We start from the raw sequence: 19507 nt of genomic DNA, 5'->3' as shown, positions 1-19507 counted from the left end.
TGTAAGGTTGCTCCCTAGTGCTGGCACTGCATGGAAATTCTGATGAGTCTGGGGGCTGCTGCTATCATGGATTGGCTTTGGGGGACGGGGAGCAAAGAGTAGAGATGAGCACCCCTTCTATCATTTCCCCCACAAAACAAACACAAATTTCATTGACTTTGCAGACAGATATGGGAGGGGAGGGAGTTGACAGGTCAGATGTTGTCCCCCAATATCCAATACCCAACTCACAGATCCATAGATTTTAAGGACAGAAGGAACCATCATGATCATCTAGTCTGGCCTCCTGCACATCACAGGTCACAGAACCTCACCCACCTACCCCCTCCTGCAGTAGGTCCATAACCTCTGGTTACATTATTGAAGTCCTCAGATTTTGATTTAAAGACTTCAAGTTACAGAGAATCCACCATTTACTCTAGTTCAAACCAGCAAGTGATCCCTGCCCCACGCTGCAAAGGAAGGTGGAAAAAAAACCTAGGGTCTCTGCCAATCTATTGTAGGGGGAAATTCCTTCACGACCCTTAAAATAATGATCAGTTAGACCCTGAGTTTGTGGGTGAGACCCACCAGCCAAACACCTGGGGAAGAATTCTCTGTAGTAACTCAGAGCCCTGCCCATCTAGTGTCCCATCTCTGGCCGTTGGAGATATTTGCTAATAGCCATCATGGATGGGCCATGTGCCATTGTAGGACACGTCATTATACCATGCTCTCCATAGCTCACAAGTTAGGTTTTTGACCCCACTACTCCCCTTGGGGTGCTGTTCCAGAATTTCATTCTGATGGTTAGAAACCTTTGTCTAATTTGAAGCCTAAACTTATTGATGGCCAGTTTACATCCATTTGTTCTTGTGCCAACATTGGCCCTTAACTTAAATAATTCCTCTCCCATTCTGGTATTTATCCCTCTGATGTATTTATAGAGAGCAATTATCTCTCCCCTCAGCCTTCGTTTTTGTTAGGCTAAACAAGCAAGCTCCTTAAGTTTCCTTTCATAAGGTAGGTTTTCCACTCCTCTGATCATCCTAGTAGCCCTTCTCTACACCTGTTCCTGTTTGAATTCGTCCTTATTAAACATGGAAGTCCAGAATTGCACAGAATTCTAGATGAGGTCTCACCAGTGCTTTGTATAATGTTAATAATACTGCCGTATCTCTACTGAAATACCTCGCCTGATGCATCCTAGGATTGCATCAGACTTTTTTCACAGCCTCATCACACCACCAGTCATCCTGTAATTGACCAAAACCCTCAGGTCTTTATCCTCCTCTGTCGCTTCCAACTGATAGCGACCATTCTTGTCGTTAGTCCCTAAAGGCATGACCTTGGACTTTGCACCATTAAATTTCATCCCAGACATTTGGGATGCTCCCCTATTCCAGGATCAAATTAAGCCAGAGAAACTCAGCACCTTTTCCCCTCAATGTCAGGGTATACACGCTCCCCTCTCATTTGCATGGCAGAGGCTGCTGGGGTTAATGAAGCAAGATGCTGTTCAATCAGCTGCCTTCATTTTTCCCTTTCCTGTTGTGCTAGCAGGAGCCAGCAGCAGCTCCAGAGGAGAGGCACTAATACACCAGCATGGCCTCCCTAAGGCGGCGGCGTGCAAGTTGACACCACAGGGCCTCCCCCGGCTTTGACTCATGAAACTATAAGGCTCGGATTCCGGCCTATAATGAGATGGGAAATGCCAAGCCCAAGGACGAGCCAATCTATTGATTTTCTTTTAGATTCTTGGCATCGGAAACCAGACTGGAATCAGTGTTAATGGCAGATGCTGCTCCTCACACACACGCACATCCCTCCTTATTCACATCCCTTCTGCCTTTGCGGAAGCTACCAGCTAGGGCCATGACTCAGTTATTAGGCACATCCACTTCCCCATCTGCTACCTACAAATCCGAGTGAGATAAACACGTGGGGGCTGATTTCCTATTGCCCTCATGCAGTTATTTACCCCAGCACACAGCAGGTGCAAATGCTATGGGATCATGGGAGGGCTGATTGAGGTATATGACCACACACAGCACGGGGCAGTGGAGAATCATAGATACTAAGGTCAGAAGGGACCATTATGATTGACTAGTCCAACCTCTTGCACAACGCAGGCCACAGAATCTCACCCACCCACTCCTGTGAAAAGCCTCTCACCTATGTCTGAGCTATTGAAGTCCTCAAATCGTGGTTTAAAGACTTCAAGGAGCAGAGAATCCTCCAGCAAGTGAGCCGTGCCCCATGCTACAGAGGAAGGCGAAAAAACCCCCAGGGCCTCTTCCAATCTGCCCTGGAGAAAAATTCCTTCCCAACCCCAAATATGGTGATCAGCTAAACCCTGAGCATATGGGCAAGATTCACCAGCTAGATACTACAGAAAATTCTTTCTTGGGTAACTCAGATCCCACCCCATCTAACATCCCATCACAGGCCATTAGGCCTATTTACCATGAATATTTAAAGACCAATTAATTACCAAAATCATGTTATCCCATCATACCATCTCCTCCATAAACTTATCGAGTTTAATCTTAAAGCCAGTTAGATCTTTTGCCCCCACTGCTTCCCTTGGAAGGCTATTCCAAAACTTCACTCTTCTGATGGTTAGAGACCTTCATCTAATTTCAAGTCTAAACTTCCCAATGACCAGTTTATATCCATTTGTTCTTGTGTCCACATTGGTACTGATCTTAAATAATTCCTCTCCCTCTCCGGTATTTATCCCTCTGATATAATTATAGAGAGCAATCATATCTCCCCTCAATCTTCTTTTAGTTAGGCTAAACAAGCCAAGCTCCTTGAGTCTCTTTTCATAAGACAAGTTTTCCATTCCTCGGATCATCCTAGTAGCCCTTTTCTGTACCTGTTCCAGTTTGAATTCATCCTTCTGAAACATGGGAGACCAGAACTGCACACAGTATTCCAGGTGAGGTCTCACCAGTGCCTTGTATAACGGTACTAAAACATCCTTATCTCTACTGGAAATACCTCGCCTGATGCATCCCAAGACCGCATTAGCTTTTCTCACAGCCATATCACATTGGCGGCTCATAGTCAACCTATGATCAACCAATACTCCAAGGTCCTTCTCCTCCTCCGTTACTTCTAATTGATGCATCCACAGCTTATAACTAAAATTCTTGTTATTAATCCCTAAATGCATGACCTTACACTTCTCACTATTAAATTTCATCCTATTACTATTACTCCAGTTGACAAGGTCATCCAGATCCTCCTGTAGGATATCCCGGTCCTTCTCTAAATTGGCAATACCTCCCAGCTTTGTATCATCCCAGGCCCAGTATATTCTATTCTCCTTGCAGGCACAACAGCTCACACTGGAAGACCCCAAAGTGCATTTCAGCTTATGCCCCTGACCTTGCAAACACACACATTCGTCATTGCACCGAGTTCCAGGGTACTAATCACGCATCAGGTTACGCCTGCGATAAGTCAGTGTTTGCAGAATCTAGGCATAACGGCTAACACTTCAACCACAACTGAAAGGCAGCCAACTCGGGGGCGGAAGGCAGCACCCAGCCAGACAATAGGCGTACAACTGGGAGTGGAACATTTCAAGGAGGGCCTCAGTCTTTTCAGATCTTGCCTAGAGGAACTACGCAAAGTTACTTGCTAGGAAATCTCTTCAGTGGAGTTCTTAGGGTCGGCCATGACAGACAGCCATCTTCTGGGAATGCTGCTTTGGGAAACCCTGGTGAGCTGCAGGGTCACTCAGGACAATATGTGTCCCCTGGCATTTTCATCCAGAGCCCTCAAAGCTCTTTACAAAGAAGGGGAGTATCATTCCCAATCTGTAAAACAGAGATAAGGTGAGGCACAAAGAGGGGAGGTGCTTTGCCCAAGGTCACACACACACACAGGTCAGAGTCAGCCCAGAAGAGAACCCAGCTCTCCTAATGCACTAGCCTGCAGAGCCTCTCTTGTGCACCCTATAGACACCAGGGATGCTCCTTTAGTATGAATAGCGTAGCACTTGCTTGCATATATGTGAGAGGCTGATAGCTCTGGTTAGAGCCAGGCATGGTCTAGACGGGAGCTGCATAAACTCCCCCCCTGCAGCACCCACTCCCTGCTGTTCCCATCCTAGTCTCCCCACCAAGTTCTTCTGATGCAGCTCAGGGCTCGTCTACACTTGAAAGGCTACAGCGGCACAACTGCAGCTGAAGGGCTGACGCGAGGGCCTCTCCTGTCATCAGCATAGGCAATCCACCTCCCCCAGGGGCAGTGGCTAGGTCGGCAGAAGAATTCTTCCATCAGCCTAGGGCCGTCGACACCAGGGGCCAACCATGCCGCTCAGGAGCGTGGATTTTTCACACCCCTGCACAATGTAGCTGGACTGACCTAACTTTTTAGTATAGGCCAAGCCTAAGTCTTGAACTGCAGCTTGCCTTCCTATGCCAATGCTAGAGCTCTCCAGGACTGGCAGATTTTCCTCTACAATAGGATGAAAGGGGAAAAAAAATTATACACACACACACTAAAAAGCCATAACCAAAGCAGAGGCCGTATTTCATCTGTTCTCCCAGACTATTCTCCCTTAAACCAATTTTCTCTCTTTGCTGTGTGGATCTGACATCTTCACAGTTCGTGTGTCAGCTCTATCTCAGTGGCACTAATAATGAAAAAAAACAGCTCCCCAGTGGGAATACAATGGCTGACAGGATCCACAAAGCACCCTAATTGTCTAACCGCAGCAGCCCCACGTAGTATAGCCCGGCCCCAGCCCCACACACACACCCCTCCACCGCCTCAATTATGGGTAATTGAGCCTTAAGCAGCTTTCATAATATGTGGCAGGTGAGACAAGTCATATTCCCAGCACTAAAAATAACAGGACAATTTTCCTGCCATGATCCATCCCCCAGTTATCATGCAGTGCTCAGAGCGATGGCTCCTGGGCCATGCCCTATTAAAGGCAGGGGGTGGCAGCTGGGGAGAGGATGGAAGGAACATGCAAATGAGGTAAATTGCATATCATAAGCAACTTCTTCACTCACTCCACTGATTCCTTTCCTGGGAGGGGCATGCAGGATCCAAGGGGTCTCATCACTGCTTCCCTTGGAGAGCTGTGCACTAGATTAATTCAGTATGGCAGTGCCTGTCTCCATCCCAAGAGGCGTCATTTACAGGCATCCTCCAGGGGGAAGGTGGCGGAAGGAATAGGAGGCAGGTATTTATGTTGGACACTTGCCATCTGTTGCTGATGCCTTCCAGGGAAACCTTGGCTTTGCTCACAGGGCCTGGGGTTTTTTTAGAATCTTTGAAAATAGCCAGGGTAGGAGGAGATCCCCTCACCCCCGCCCCATTCTGAGCTAGATCTGCTGTTACTGTGTCTTCAAATGATCTCACCATGCCACTGCCCCAGCTGAAAGGAATCAAGCCCTGTCGGGCAGGCACTATTAAGGTGGGCCTTATCCTGAGCTGGATTCAAGTTTTTCTTAAGTCTGGGGTATTTGGGTCATTATGGATCTCATCATATTTGTATTATAGCAGTTCATAGAGACCAAGACCTGATCCTACTGGGTGCAGTACAGACATGTAATAAGAGGCACTCCCCACCCCAAAGAGGCTACAGTCTAATTAGATAAAGGGTGGTTAGGGAAAGGGGCAAAGTAACTTACCCAGGGTCACAGCTTGGAATAGAACCCAGGTCCCAAGTCCTGGTCTAGCACCTCATCTGCTAAGGCACTGCACCTTCAAGGCCACACTGTAAAGATTGCTACCCTGAAACTTCAGGGTTGCTTAGGGCCAATCCATCTCTAGCTACTTAAGGAATTTTAGCCTATTAAACTCTCCTGTTCTCTAGTGGCTGTGGCCTTTTCCCAGCTCACAGTTCCAGTGAAGTGGGGGCAGGTGGGCAGCATCATGCCCCGAGATGGAATTCAGCTGTCAGAACTGGTTCCATCCTGGGAGGCATCCAGGCTCCTCAGTGAACTCTGGGCTGTTTCTCTCACACATAGGTATGTAAAACACCCTGCGGCCACCTTTGCACCAAAACCACAGGCCACTTTTTAAAAAAATATTGCCCTGTCACATCCTGTTTGTTTTCTTTTCACCAGGGCAAACATTCCATTTGCCCAGCAGATCAGCCACATGTAGGTGTCCAGAGGGACAAGACAACAGAACTAGGCTGGAGAGGAGCCCATCAAGGAGAACTTAAGAGCCCTTGGGAACTTCACTTTAATGAGCTAACTAGGTAATTAATGCCCTCTCAGGAGCAAGGGTGTCTAATAACAGCATAAGCAGCAAGAGGCAGGGCCATGGTGGAAGGGTGGGGTAGAGAGAAAGGTAGGGAGGAGACTGCTTGTGGGACAGATTCATGATAATAAGGGTGAGTTGGCCTGGTTTTTTCCCCCCATTCAGAAAAGGGATTTAAAAAACAAAGTTAGCTGCATCTTTCCACACACCTGGAGTTTGTATCATTCTGTCCTGGGCAGTGGAAGGAATTGAAACACTCTCTATTATAGAGGCAGCTGGTAGGATCCTTGCCAGTTACAGGTAAAACTGCTACTGAATCTGTGATTACTGGCATTAGACTGTAAACTCTTTGGGGGCAGTGGCTGTCTTTTTGGTCTATGTTTGTACAGTGCCTAGTACCATGGGGTCCTGGTCCCTGACTAGGACTCCTAGAGGCTACCATTATACAAATAATGTCAGCTCTGCTGTAGCCAGAGTTAGGAAATCTGAGGCCGTGATGGAAATAGCCCAAATGTATGTGGCTCAGTGATAGCAAAAACGATGGTCTGTTTCTCACGTTATTTGAATTTGACTTGCTGTTACACTCCACATCTACATAAACCCTGCCCTCAGTCATGTTAACTGCTATGCTTTCTTGGCATGCATTCCAGAGTCCCCAGTGCTGCTTCAAACTGTGGGTCATTATGACTGCAATAAACCCTTTGTGGGGATGGGAGGAAGAGGGCAAAGGCTAACAGAGGTCCTCTCCTTTAACAGCACTATGTGGCTTAACTGCTTGCGAGTCTCACTGCCAGATAACTTGTATGAGTGAGCCACCCCTGAAGCTGGTCCTCCATTTGAATTCATCACCAGCTGGAGAGCTGGTATTGGGAGGATGGCTTTCCATATGGAGTTGATGATTTGAAGCTAGACACTCCCCATGAGGCACACTTAGCAGGAAGAGATGGCACAGGTGTGCCAATTCACCAGGTGGGGCCCCATGGTTTCTTGACCACTGCAACGCTCAGTGGTATACAGCCAATATAGTCCAGCCGCACACGCACAGGATGGTGGCACTGTATATCACAGGAGCAACAGTAGCCACAGACCTTAGGCAGCAGTAAGGGCATGTTTCTTGCCTTACCCATGCTTGGGATTAACCCTGAATCATCCAGCGTGGCAGCAAGCAGTCGTACTAACCCTGAACATACAGAAGGAAAGCTACGATTTGCACCACTTGAGCTAACCCAGGTTTCAAGCTGGGGTAAATTTGACCAGAGCAAGCTGTTGCTTTTTCTTGTCATCTAACTAGAGAGGTTTTTGCTTTGGTGTAGCTACACCCATTGTTGCCCACTGAGGGCTGAATCATGGCTAATCCCAAACATGGAGAAGGCCAGAATCACTTTTGAAAGTCTGACTAATTAAGCAGAGCCACCTTGATCACACAGGGTAAGAGAGGGTAGGAGGTAAAGCCTCTTTTGATTTGCAAATCACCTGCAGTCACTTTTCTAAGTACATCAACCCCCTGCCATACATCTGCCAGCACAAACCAAGAGCCCTAGGGGGAATATTTGTTCTTCCCCCTTCCCTAAATGAGGCGACAGCTGTTCCCAGGGACTGACTGGCTGAAATCGGGTGGTTGAGGGGATAAGACCCACAGGCAGCCTTCATTAATCATTACTTAAAAAAAAAAAATTAAGACAAGTGTGTAAATGCATGAGGGCAGCAGCTGTGGGATCAGCACGTCCCATTTAGCACAGTACCTGGTGTCTCCTCGCAATGAAATATGGGGCTGTTTGTTTAGCATCCTGCTAAGTACCCTCCCTGTAAGGCACTTGTCCTCTGAGGCACTAGAAATAATATTAAAGAGTTTCTGTGCTGAGCTGGGCAAAGAGGAGAAACAGCATTTCCCCAGCTCTGTCACGCCCAGGCTGAAATAGCGTTTTTTCACAGCACAACATGGATCTGTCTCTCACCTGGAGGTTCCTTCAATTTCTAAGAACCCTACCTATTATCTGACTTCCACTTCCCCTTCTTTCTACCAAAGGCAAAGTGGCAGTGTTTGTCTAGCAGCCAGTGTGGATTTTCCATACACAGCCCAGCTCCTCCTGTCTCATACAGGGACAGAGTTTTCTCATCCCAGAGTTGAAATGTAAGCAGTCAGAGATCCAATTAGTCCACATGACCCTAAATGGCAGAGCTAGCATTAATCAGCTCAGCAAGAACTACAGGGGAAGGGGAATTCTACCCCTTTGGGCTCATCTGCACAGGAAAGTTATATTAACTAATGCTCTGAGTAGACAGCTGTTTTTAACCTGGGGTTAGTTGTCTGGGAATAACCCTCAGGTCAGGTCAGCCCTGATCAGCTGGCAGTTAAACCCACCCACCCCTCTCTACATAGTAAGGTTAGTGTTTAACCTATGTTTATCAGGTTAGATAATGTGGTTTTGAACACGATTAATTTTCTAGTGTAGACAAGCCCTGTTCGGCTGGGCCAGCTCCATCTCAAACCACCTCTGGGGCCGTACTTTGCCTCTCTTGTCCCATTGGCACAAGTGCTAGGCCTCATCTATATTCTAAAATCACCCCCATTCAGCGTTGTAAATTGTTGTAATTCAGTGCCTGCAGCGTTGTAAAGGGCACTCAGAGTAATGGGCTCTGTTAATGCTAACCAATTTGCCCCTGCCTGCACCCATGCAGCTATGCCTATCGCTATCGTAGGGCTACTCCCCACTATATGACAAGGACCGTACTAGGCTACTAGCAAAGACCTCTTATCTCAGTGGCAAGGCAGGAGGGTTTGCGACAGCATGTATTGTGGTTCCAGTTGTAAATATCAAACACCAAGGCTCAGGCTCCTAAGGTCAATGAGCACAGACTGCACCTTGTTCCAGTGTGTTCCGCCTCCTTTGTTGCATTTCAGTCCCTTACTCCTCATTCACGTTTATCCTCCTTCCACTGCTCCTGCGCGCTTCGTAACATTGTTAACACGCTGCTGCATGAGAAGATCAACTGAGTTTCCTTTTAACCCACACAACCCTGGTATTTTCTTGGTACCCAGCACCTTGTGCCCACTGGGGTGTGCCCAGACAGACAAACTAAATGGAATCATCTCTGGTCCCCTGGCTACACTAGAACACAGAACACTAGGACCCTAATGAGGCAAGAGTTTGGTCTACAATTAAAAGTTGGCATAGCTAGAGCTGTTGGGCTTCATTCAAAACATCACCCTCCCACAAATGTTTTTACACACAGTGTTTGCTTTTTGGGTGCCCCGTTACATCTTATTTCCTACTCATGTTTCTAATCCTCTTGAGCAGTAACTGCTCAAATGACTGTCTAGTAAGCTCAAAAGTTGGTTCAATAGGATACCTCCTTCACCTTGCCTAAGTGTAGAGTCAGTCCATTAATCCAGCGTTTGTTGTTAAGCACATGCCCTCACTCAGCAAACGCTGCAGGAATCCCCTCACCAAACAAATCTTTGAGTCAAGCTAGAAGCTTCTGAGGAATGTAATGAAAGTGGGAGGGGGGAGGAGAAGGAAGGGGAAGAGCACAGAAGCTGGGAATAGGCTCCCAGGGATGGATCACTTGATTACCTCTTCTGTTCATTCCCTCCGGGGCACCTGGCATTGGCCACAGTCAGAAGACAGGATACTGGGCTAGATGGACCTTTGGTCTGATCCAGTAGGTCTGTTCTTATGTAAAGAGGAATCTGCTAGGGCAGAGGGTTAGTGCATCAGGTCTGGGAAATGGAGGAGCAGAGAGGTGCACAGGGCTGATTTGAAGACACAGGACTAACCTTCCTGTCCATGGCAGACAAGGATTAGTCTCACTCCAGAACCCCTAACTAGTCTCTACAGCAGGCAGGATGATCAGCTGTCACCCTGCAAGAGTAGAGCTTGATTTACTCAAGCAAACTTCCAGCTTCCAGCCAGCTTATGCTGAAGTAATAGCCTGATGGGGAAGAAGATTCCCCCTTCCCTAAGTTTTGGGCAAGGCAGTATGGGCCAGTGGAGGAGATCAGGGTTCTGTGACCAGCTCAGACACTAAATGGCCTTTACAAGATGTACATACAGCACCTAGCACAACCAGGCTCCTTCCAGAACTCCAGGGCTTTCAGCTACTACAAATTAGTTTTTCCTGCGTATGGAAGTGACTGCTCTTTACCTATCCACCCCAGATTCCATCAGTACTTGAGTGCTAAGCCCATCCTCAGATGCCAAGAACTGAACAGCCCAGAGAATAAACTACTGCCAAGCCTATCTGGGCTTCCTTCAGATAAAAAGCAGAAGTTGTAGGGAAGATTTGAGTCTGTTAGGGGAAGCGCCCTCTTTCCTTGAGCCCCCGTAGCCTTTATTTATTAAGGTTAGTATTCAGTGTCTGCTTGCTGCAGCTTTTGGAGTAGATTCACTTACAGTCCACAAGCTCAGCCTTGCCTAGAAATTCCAGGGGCTATTACATAGCACCACAGAATTAGTGCTATCCAGCATTTGAGACGAGAGCACCACACTGTGGTCATTACTGGGATAGCATCAGACCCAACCCAGTACCTGCAAGCAGTTGGGGACAGAGACATGCAAAGTTTGAGTCGTAAGTAAAACTGATTTTATTTTGGAGTCTGAGAAAGGTTTGCCCAGTGCACTGCAGAGCATGTGTATGGCACAGACACGGGGTATTTCATAACCAGAAAAGTTAGAGAGTTAAAAACTTGGCAAGAAGGACTGAGTCCACTGGCCCCCAACTTCATTCACCCCCAACAAGGCCTGAGGAACCTCAGAACACTGGGGTAAGCAGCATTTGACCAATTAGCGCCTCAGTGGATGCCATACAAGCTAAAAGTGTTGAGACCAGTGCCAGTGAACCCTTTCTTCCCCCAGACTGCATGCTGTGCCCATTCATTTAGATCCACCCATAAGTGTCCACAAGCTGGCAAAGGGCTCCCCCACATTGCATGCCTTTCTGGTCAGGTCATTATTAGGGTGTGTGTTTGTTTGTTTAAAGTTTGTTAAAAGTTGTCTAAATATTTAGTAGGAAAAGTCAAGTAAATACTACAGAGTACAAGATTCTAACAGTCAGTCATGTCCTTATCAAGTTCTGCACCACTTCTTGCTCGGTGTTTGTACTAGACAGTTAACACCCTCCCCCAGACCCCCTAGTAGGTCTTAGAACCAGCATGAACTGCTGCTTCTTGGAGCTGCTCTTGGTGCATTTTTATTGCAGTCATACAAGGAGGGTTCAAGAGCACAGGGTTGGTCTGCTTGGAGTCAGAGGAGTCAGCAGGGCCAGCCTCCATGAACAGATCTGGCAGAGCTGTTGAGGGCACCTCCTCAAAGCCAGCAGGAACTGGAGGCTCTATTGCTCCTGGCAGTGGGAGGGCAGCTGTAGCAATAGCTGGGCTATCCTGTAGGGGGCTTTGGTCCCTGGAAAAATTCATCCCAACTCCTCCCTCCAGCTTCATTTCTGCCCCTGCAGGCAAGCTCCTCACCAGAGGCCCAATGGAACTAGCTGGAGGCATCTTCTCTCCCTCACCAAGGTCTCCACCCTCAGGAACCATCTTTGTTTCTATCTCAGTGGCAACAGGGCACAGAGGTGGCGGCTTCTCTGTGGCTCCTGGAAGACCCAGGTCTCTAGTAGTTGGCTCAGCAGACAGGGCTTGGCTGGCATTTGATTTCAAAACCATGGCATTGTCCATGCAGGAGGCAGATATGGCGTTTATGTTCTGACCTGTGCCCCTGACAAGCAGATCTTCCACAGAAGAGCTGGTTTCTGATGGGTAAGAGGCATCAAGGGGTGCTAAAGACAGATGTTTGCATCTGGCAAGGTCAGTCTTCAGAGCACCACACTGAGTAGTGATTAGTCTCCCCAGAAACCTGGTCACCAAGGCCAAGAGGCTGGGCCACCTCACTTGCTCGGCATGCACTCAGCTCCCCCTCACACATCTCACCTGCTGCTACAGTTTCTGCCTCTTTCATCCTTCATATTCTCTTTCCCCACAGCCAGTGGGTTCTTGCTACTTGGAGACCCACTGCAGTCAGTTGCTTCAGAGTCCTTTGGGATTTGAGTAGTAGTTCCCAACTCCAGGCCAGTTAGAGAGCCACAAGGGATCTCCTCAAGGTTGTCCCCTTCCTCTAGCAGGGTGATAGCTGGAAGGGGACTAGTAGCGCTCCTTGCGTCATCTTCAGAGCTTCTGCGGGATCTTCCCTTTCCCTAGAGTTCAACACAGGGCTCACATCAGTTCTGTAATATGCCAGTTTGAAAGGGGAGGAAGCAGTTCTATGGTGTTAGGTGGAAGCATTGAACCAGATGAGAGAAAAAAATCTCCCAATGTTGAGATTTTAGCTGACAATCCTGCAGGTGCTCCTGCACCTTTGAGTCCCCTGTTGGGCCCTGCTAGGTGTGGCATTTCAGTCTGCTGCTCCCAGACAGCTTTGGATTGATTGGGAACTTCACTAAGCATGCAAGACAGAAGAGGGTCACCAGGGAGAGAGATTTAGAGGCACAAAGGGCAGTTAAGGTGCCCAGCTCCCACATGGGCCTTGGAAGGTCTCCCCGTAAGCAGTTGGAGACACAAGAAGCCAGCCAGTTGAATTCATTTTTGGAGCAGAAGAGTAGGCTATAGTTAAGGCACCCAGACTAGAGATTTGGATTTATTCCCAATTCTGCCAAACTCCTTGTAGTCTTCCAACCTCCGTCTGTGCAATGGAGATGGATTGAAAGAAAGGCGAGAGGAAGGGAAGTACTATTTAAGTTGCCAGCTTTTTGAGGCAAGGACCATCTCTTCCTGTACGTCTGTCCATGTCCAGTAACAAAGGACCCTGGTCTCAGGTCAGGAACTCTAGACATCTGTAGAGGCCACCAGCCCTTCCAATCCTAACACCTTCAAAAGACAGTGGGCTTTCATACCCCAGAGAAGGTTCTCAGAGCTGGCCAAAAGAATTCTGGAATGGGTGAAGACTGGAAGAAAGTGCTACAGCTTAAACATTATGGAAAGATTTCCTGCAAAATAGGATCATCATCTTTTTAGTGAGCTCCAATCTTCTAGCCCCCATCCATCCTATGGCCCTTTGCTTGCAGATACCATGGTTGCTTTTAATTTTGTTCAAGGAGAAACCTACAACAGGAACATACCACACTGCACAATTGTAGGCTAGTTCTAGTCTTTTAGAAGAGTGCTCACCTACAGGTAGCCAAGTTGCTAGAGATTCAGCAGCTAGAGCTAGCCAGGAAAGGGTCCAAGCTCACCCTTTGGAGGAACTGGAAAAGGACAGTGGGAGCAGGACCGACGTGTGCACAGAGATAGAACAGCAGGCATTACAGGAGGCCACTTCGCTCTTCCTGAGAGCAACTCACCTCCTGCTAGATACACTGAGCTCGGCATTCTAGAAGCTGGCTGTGGTTGCAAGGAAAGCGTCCAGCAAGTTAAATTCCATCCACATTAGCAGCTACATGTAAATCATGAGCACTTTGTTGCCATGCAAGCTTTTGGTTTACCTCTGTGGGCCGCTGCCATCCTCTCTGTAAGCCTGAGAAGCACAGACACCACTAGAAGTCCCACAGCTAGAGACTACGAGGGGGCTCTCAAGGGGTTGAAGAGTCTGGCTTGAAGAGGGCATGTTGCTCAAGGAATCCAGAGGGCCATCTGCAAGCAGAAACAAAAAGGTTCTTAATACCTGCTTCAGACATGGACAGTGGGATGCCTTAGCCATTGTTCATGTGTTCTCCACTGGGATCTGTGCCTCAGACTTGCTTTTGGCCATTCACATCCTGTTGTTCATACCTGTTTCAGAGCAGTTTTTGCTCCCTTTCTTGACCAAGGGCTTCTCCTGCTCATATTCTGAAGATGCAGCCTCTTCCACTTGGAACATCCTGCCCTTTGGAAGAGGAGGAAAACCGATCAGGGAGAGTTCAGTGCCAGGCACAATCACTACCAGTTACTGCAGCTAGCAGGGAGATTTAGTTACCTCCCTTCACCCAGGGATCTCCTTCCCTTAACACCCTCCAATCTTACTGCTTTATCCTCATTTAGCAAATCAGCCTCTTCAGGAAATCCCTTAACAGACCTGTTAAATGGCACCATTTCCCTGGTAAGGTCTGTCTAGAATGCAGCAGTTAAGCACCCTAGGGTGCTACAACTAAGGTTGCTCCAGACCTTACTTCCCTGGACATGTGCATCGGTCTCAGGGAGACCCCATGGCAGATTGTATCCAGCACTTCCTTCATGCTGTTCTGCTTGGACAAGGCATGTTCATCTGCAGGATGAAAAGGTGCAGTTAGACATGAGCCTTTGAGAGCTCTCTTGGAAGGTGACTCAGGGAAAGCGTAGCCTCCAATTCAGAGAGGTAAGGACCAGAGTACAGGGGTCAGAGCTGCTTCCCACAGCACCTCCAATCCAGTTTTGGAGACGCCATTTCATCCTTCCCTCCCAGGAGGGAGACAGGGTAGGCTCATTCAGTTGGGCCAGGCCACGTGTGCCCAATTCAGATTCAGGATAGTTACATGTAGCACTGACAAAGTCTCCTCCCCCCAGCCTCAATGCCCTAGCTGGTGAGAGCTAGCACAGGCTGGTGCCACACATACCACAGGGGGCAGGTCCCTTCTTCGGTGGAGTCTGTGCAGCTGGCTTCACTGCTGACTTCTTGTGCGTTTTAGAGAGGAGGAGTCTGGAGAGAGAAAGAAAAGCAACTGTGTCATGTCTGAGCCCCTCATTCACGGTTCCCCTCCCACTGTCATCCCATATGGGTCCAGCAGCAATGCAGCATGGGACCAATGCTACAGCACCGTCAAGGCAGATGGTGGAGGAGGCAAGGAGAAAAGCTATTTCTAGATCCCTCTGTGCGCTGGCTCGGAGCTCAGGTCTCTGCCAGGGTAGAGGTATTCCAGTGATGTCGAGACCTTAGCACCACCTTCGGCCAGGGCCAACCGCTGAGTAGCTGCTGCTACCAGGAAAAAAAGATTAACTCAGATCTTCGGTGAATGAAAGGTAAAGGCCAGACCCAGAAGGGTCTGAAGGAGGGGAGATAGGACCTGTCCAGCAGGTACGCAATTATACAGCAGGATCTGATCTCTCAGCTTCACAGCCCTGTTGCTTTTAAAGCCACCTTCATCCCACAACCAAATCTGGTACCACAACCATCAGAGCACTACCGCTACACACAGAGCTCATGCCACCGCATCACAGCTGAGTGCTCACAGGAATGACCAGATGTCTCTAAGTGTCCCAACTCCTAAATCTCCCTTTCTGGATTTATCTTCCCTGCAGAGTTAGCGCGAGTGTTACTCCTAACTTCACGGACATGCTCCAGCCAAGAACGATGGTGTTTCTACCTGGAGCTGGCTGGTCCAGTTGGGTGAGCAGCACTTACCAGTTGCGACTGGGACCACTTGAGTGGTGCTAGTCTGTAACCACACGAGTCACAAGGCACTGCAGGACAATTCCCCCACCCTGGGCGCCCAGAAGAGGACAGACTCTCTCTCCCCCACAACTCTTAGAGAATTCATGGAGCAGCTCAGCCTCCTGCAGCACTAGAACCAGGGGTTGTGCCCCTAGAAGTCTTAAGGCCACAAGCAAGTGGCATTGCCAGCGTGACAGGTTTCAGAGTAACAGCCGTGTCAGTCTGTATTCGCAAAAAGAAAAGGAGGACTTGTAGCCCACGAAAGCTTATGCTCAAATAAATTGGTTAGTCTCTAAGGTGCCACAAGTCCTCCTGTTCTTATTGCCAGTGTGGTCATTATAGTCCCAACCAGAATTCCTCTTGGCTGTACTCCCACAGTAGGCCTAGGAGTTCTTGAAGAAAGCTATTTCCCCCTCACCAGAGCAAGGTCTGAGGGTGGTACATCATGAAAAAGCCTGTTCTGCTTTTGAAGTCATTAGTTAGGGAACATCTTGCAATGCTGATAGAGCCCAGATGGCACAATACCCTTCCCCAAGAGGGCTTAGGAACCCTGGACTGTGACTATGTTAGCACCCCCAAGGCAGTGATCCAGCCAGGATGGGGACTTCTCAAGTCCCAACATTATCAGCTACACAAGGGACCTGAATGGAGTTTGGCAAAATATGTCCGTTTTTCAAGTGGAATAATTCAGATTTTGCAACACTGACAGAATTTAGAATTTTCTCTTCTTCTTTTTAAGCAAAACCACCACAAGGTTCTGGAAAAAAAAAATCTAAGTGTTTGTTTTTCAGTTTTGAGTGACTGTTTCAGAACTCTATTTTATCAGAGGAGTTTAAAGATGGCAGAAGTCAAAAAACCTCAAACATTGCAGAACAAAGTTCAGTGTTTTAAATTAGCTCAAAGTTTTGGTTCAACTCAAAACCAACTTTTTAGTTCACTGGCAAATCCAAAGAGTCAGTTCTTTGCAGAGTTGTAGGGCTGAAGCCTGGTTGCAAGGTGCGATTTGGAGTTCCCCTGTTACTCCTGACACCTGTTTAGTCATCCCAGCCCCACAGCCTAGTTTATCTCTAGGGTTTGAATTTGTTGTAGAGTTGCCCGTCTATACCCATCCCTTCATAATAATGAGAGAGTTGCCACACATCTTACCTGATGGAAGAAAGTTGAAGGGGATGGTGGAAGAGACTGAGGAGCAGTAGCCAATGGAGCTAGGGTGGTTGGAGAGGGACACTCAGCCTGCAGGCGCTTCTGCAGAATAGCAACTACAGAGGGGGAGAGGGAAAGAGGCATTGTTCCATTTAGTGTCAATGTTGGCATCAGCACATGACAATGCTGGACAGTGGTTACACCAAGGGCATGACAGTTAAGTACCCTGGATACAAGTCCCTTGACTTGCCTCCCAGGTGTGTAAGAAGAGGGGGAGATTCACCCATTTCTGAAATGCTTTGAGCTTCCATGTATAGGTGTTTGGGATGGTCAGGGCTGTCTCCCTGCTTCCACCCCCAGATGGACAGCAAGTTTTGAGCAGCCTTTGTTCCTGGCCACATCCTAGCCTCCTTTCCCACAAGGGAGTATTGCTGAGAGCCTGGAATCAGCCATATACGTGGTGCAAAGAGCTGCACACATCCCTACACCTCCCCTGTATCACACACAGGGTCCTTACTCTCCCTTTTGAGGTCCTGGATGTTCTCCTCAGCCCTCAGAGCTCTGCACTTCAGGTCCTGCTTCTCCAGTAGGGAGCGCTCCAGGTGCAACTGCAGCTTCTCACCCAGGCTGGGCTGGACAGAGTTACGCCATTCCACCTGCACAGCGCGAGGGGGTCTGGGAGAAAGTAGATCAGTCACCAGAAACCAGACCTCCCCAATGCTCCCATGAGAGCCATTGAGTGTCTGCCTACCTCTGGGCATATGAGGCGCTCCAGCTCATTCACGCGGCAGGACAGCTGTCTGGTCCACGACTGAGAACATTTCAGTTCCTCCTCGAGCTCTGAATTGAAAGATGCCAAGTCACTGAAGACACTGTCCACATTTCCCCAGCACTCTCCATTAATGGACTTACTTACTTTTGATTGTACACTCCAGCATGCAATGAAATTCTGCCACCTCTAGAACAGAACATGGCAGCAGTTTATATCACAGCAGCAGTGTTAGTCAGGAAGTGAGGATTAGTACCTCTCACACTGCAGGGGGAGATTTAAGTAGAGATATCTAGTTGGGCCAAGACACTAGCAAAGTGGTCAGTGCCTTGTCTTCACGTCACAGAAAGATGCTACCTTGTATCGTGCCACATGCCCCGTTGTGGAGCCATGGGGCATTCAGGCCAGTATTAGCACTCAAGTCACTGCAGAAGACTGGAACGCTTGCACACAGGAAGAGTTTCCTGCAGCACATGCTCCAAGCCTGCGCTTCACCCCCCCCCCCCCCTTGGAACTGATCTTACCATGAATGCACTGGAGATAAAGTCGTTCAGCATTTTGATTTGGTGTTTCTCTGCTCTGAGGCTCTGCCTGGGCAGGAGGAAGAGGACTGTCATGCTGGGGACTCGCACTAGTCTGGAGTGGAGCCTGGCAAAGTGTTTATTTGTATGACCGTAGCTCCTGAAAGCACCCCCCAAGTCCCATTGTGAAAACTGTTTTACAGAGGCCTGACCTACTGAGTTGTTCCATTAGAACTAGTGTTATTGTATTCAGATTTAGTTAGACCGATGCAATAGAACCAGTCTGAAACAAAGACAAGGCATTCGCTTAGATCGGTACATTTGCTGATACAAGCTAAACCAACAGAATGAGTTTGAAACAAGGGAGATCAGGCTCCAGTCTAATTAAAATCAGAGTTAAACCCGGGTAACTGTATTTAGACAAGACCAGCTATACAGCAAGAGAAGCCCCAGCCCTGAAGAGCCTACAATCTAAGTAGACAAGCTAGATACAGGATGGGAGGGGAATAGGGTGACCAAGTGTCCTGATTTCCTAGGGCCAGTCCTGATATTTGGAGCTTTGTCTTATATAGGTGCCTATTACCCCCCCCCCCCCCAACCCCTGTCCTGATTTCTCACACTTGCTGTCTGGTTACCCGAGAGGAGAAGAGACTTACCCAAGGTCACAAAGCAGGCCAGTGATAGAGATGGGCATAAGATCTAGGTCTCCTGACTCCCAGCCCAGCATTTTAGCATCCAACCTAAAGCTTCCATGGACCTTTTCCCTGGTGTGCAATGTAAGGTGTGGCAGTGAAAGCTGGTTGTATTTGCACAACAGAAATAACGTAATACCCATCTGATATAGTGCCCACCACCACATCTCAAGGCGAGGCATATATCACAATCCCCATTTTACAGATGGGAAAACAGAGGGGTGAGAAGTGACTTGCTCAAAGTCAAGCTGGTCAGTGGCAGAGCCAGGACCAAGTCTCCTGACTCCCAGTCCAGCACTCAGCCCTTCAGGCTATACTACTGTCTCCCGTGCACTAGATTCAATCCCAGCTACCCTGCAAGGTGGACTTAACCATCTTGGGAAGCTACAATTGCTATAATAGCATGTGTGCCAGAAGGTGGGATACTTCGTCGCATAGCCAGGATTATGGAACATTTACACTAGTGAATAGCAGTCTCAGGAAATAGAATCCCTGCATAGTCATGGCTAAATACAGCCAGTACCCATCAGATCAGAGTATGAAAAGGGTCCTAACTGGAAAAAATTCAAGAATGCAGAGGACAGAGAAAACACCCTGCTCTTTTTCACAGCCAAGGCCATTTTGTATCTCTAGAAAATCCAAAAATACAGAGATCCCATCCCTGCAGTATCGGTGTGGAGGATCATTAACCAAAGAGCCTAGCCTAGAAAAAAGGAGGAGGGGAGATCAGGGACTGCAAAGTGTTTGTTTTAACATCAACCTGATGATTTTTGCATTTAAAAGGACACTGGTAAG

Source organism: Caretta caretta, chromosome 26 (genome assembly GCF_965140235.1).
Source record: "Caretta caretta isolate rCarCar2 chromosome 26, rCarCar1.hap1, whole genome shotgun sequence".
Lineage (NCBI taxonomy): Eukaryota > Metazoa > Chordata > Testudines > Cheloniidae > Caretta > Caretta caretta.
The sequence above is the reverse complement of the archived record's forward strand: the minus strand, read 5'-3'. Positions refer to the sequence as shown.